This window comes from Gigantopelta aegis, chromosome 15, assembly GCF_016097555.1.
Source record: "Gigantopelta aegis isolate Gae_Host chromosome 15, Gae_host_genome, whole genome shotgun sequence".
NCBI lineage: Eukaryota > Metazoa > Mollusca > Gastropoda > Neomphalida > Peltospiridae > Gigantopelta > Gigantopelta aegis.
Genome location: NC_054713.1, coordinates 21,266,592 through 21,269,513, shown reverse-complemented (window position 1 = coordinate 21,269,513; position 2,922 = coordinate 21,266,592).

Genomic DNA, 2,922 nt, shown 5'->3' with positions numbered 1-2,922 from the left:
TATTTAGATTAACTTTTCAAGTGTTGGTCGAGTATTTACAAACAAATGATTGTATTTTTCAAACAAAGGTGTTCAAGAAAGTTTTTTGTTATCATGTGTTAAATGTTGAACACAACATCATTTTTGCCGAAGTGTTTCAGTTTTAAGGGGAATAGTGTTTTTAACAAAGGGGAATCCACACGAGCGCCAAAGTCATCAATAGATCCATTGATATCTGGACAGAAAATTATATAAAATAATAATAAGAATAAATAAATAAATAAATTAATAATAATAATAATAATAATAATAATAAAGAACTATATAATTAGCAAGGCCGTTTTATAATTATTCCCTATCGTTGTGGCCGCTTCTCTTTGGATTTGTATTGCGACATTCTTCTTTGTTCTCACCCGATACCGCACTTCGCAAGGATTTTTTTGCTCTCAGGTACCGTATTCACATTGTGTACAAAGATAAATTCTGTAAATTCAACGGCAATGGTAGCCGCCTCCGCTGTCTTCTGTCTGTGTCGATCAATATTTGAATTTTATTTGTCGTTTTACACAGACGTGGCTATATATATACACGGCCGCCATAAGACGTGGTACTCAAATAGCACTAACTATTATGTTTTATTTCCAATAAGGTTTATTCAGATTTATAAAATTATTCAAGATTAGCTAAAAGTAAAACGGCCATTGAATAGTTACTCGTCCGTTTTTTCATCAACTGCGGTTGTGTGGTGTTCAAATTGAAAAATGATAAAACAATGACGCCACACATCTTTGTCTACCGTACATGTAGGTATTTTATAAATTACTTAGCGGCGCTTATGTGACAGAAAGGTGGGATTAGTAATTCTCTTACCCGTTATTAAAGCTACAAAGTAGGCCTACGTGCACAGTAAAACAGACTGAAACAGTATATCTCTTAAAGTAGGCATGATGATGTATAACAAGTAGCCAGTGTTTTTGAGAATTTTAGTCCGTGTATCAAATATGTATCAGGCATAAACTAATGGTAACTTTATCGATTTAACTTTACGCTTATCTAAATCTACGCTCCTTGAAAAGTAGAAGTAAAGTTTGTTTTATTTAACGACGCCACTAGAGCACATTGATTTTTTATCTATCATCGGCTATTGGACGTCAGACATATGGTCATTCTGACACTGTGTTTTAGAGGAAACCCGCTGTCGCCACATAGGCTACTCTTTTACGACAGGCAGCAAGGGATCTTTTATTTGCGCGTCCCACAGGCAGGATTGCACAAACCATGGCCTTTGTTGAACCAGTTATGGATCACTGGTCGGTGCAAGTGGTATACACCTACCCACTGAGCCTTGCGGAGTACTCACTCAGGGTTTGGAGTCGGTATCTGAATTAAAAATCCCATGCCTCGACTGGGATCCGAACCCATTACCTACCAGCCTGTAGACCGATGACCTAACCACGACGCCACTGAGGCCGGTCCTACGCTCCTTGAAGACAGCATGATTGCAGTGTTTACAAGCATGGACCCCAGTGATGGACACCTTAGAAGAATGTTTAAAAAGTGCTAAAACAATTTAGTAGCTTTTAAAAAAAACCGTTTGATCCATAACTACATTAATTTTTCAACAAGTAGTTTCTCCCTTATGAGTTCGGTTGTTGCTCCAGACACTCCCTTCAGTATTTTTAACATCGAGGTCTGAATCACAGTCTATAACCTGGAGGCTGATGACTGTCTACCTTATTTTTCGCCAGACAAAACAGAATGTACATGTCTGAGAAATTCGTGTTCAGACCAAAGTTTGGGGCTACATATAAGTACCTGGCATGCATGTATGTATATATGTATGTATGTATGTATGTATGTATGTATGTATGTATGCATGCATGCATGCATGTATGTATGTATGTATGCATGCATCTATACATGTATGCAGGGATCGCCTTGTCCATTACCAAATCATCCAATTGCTAATGTGTTATACAAAGAGACTAAAACATTTAGTCTGGCTAAAACATAATTCTTAAAATAACCACATTTAATAATTTTCAAAGAAATATTCTCCATATCTGAAAATTGGCCAAACCAAAATTCGTCCCAGTGCAATCCCACTGTGTGTGTGTGTGTGTGTGTGTGTGTGTGTGTGTGTGTGTGTGTGTGTGCGCGCGCGCGCGCAACATGTAAATATGTACGCATATATGTAAACTTTTATTTCAATATTTTAATTAATTACATGTAATTAAAAAAAAAAAATAACAAGAAAAAACATATTTAATAATTTTAGTGTTATTCACATAATCACCTACGTTCATTTTTATATAGTTTTATGCACATTCTGCAATAACAGCTAATTTCTTATTCCGTCCCGAACTTTTGTGACCTCAAAATGATCTTTAGTAATTAAATAACATTTAGATTTGCCAGATTCCTAAACAAAACTCAATTTCAGTGTCTTTCTACAATAACAAATTAAATAGAAGTCCTGTCATCAAAATATAAACGCAATGTTCTGTTATTTTCGAGTTGTTTCTGTGTTTTTTATTGTGACCAATACCTTTCTAACTTCAGTGGTTCTTTTGTTGTTACCACATATTCTGTATTTCTTTTTATAACGCCGACTATTTCTTCCATAATAAAAATTTAAGAACTAATTTAGATGTTTTAAACTCAAAATGTTTTGCACTGTGTGACCTGCTTACGACTAGCGGTTTCTAAGTAAATGTCAAATAATGACTGGTTTTTAGGGTTGTTGTTGTTGCGTGTGTGTATATGTGTGTGTGTGTATATGTACGAGCGTGCGGGTGTGTTTATATGTCAATATTATTGAGATCATTAAAAAAATAATAATAAACACAATATATATACCAATATAAAAATCTGGTTTTTATTTTATTATTTTGACTGTTTTTGGAACTATTTTTCTGTGGATACTGTTAGGAGTGCACCGGT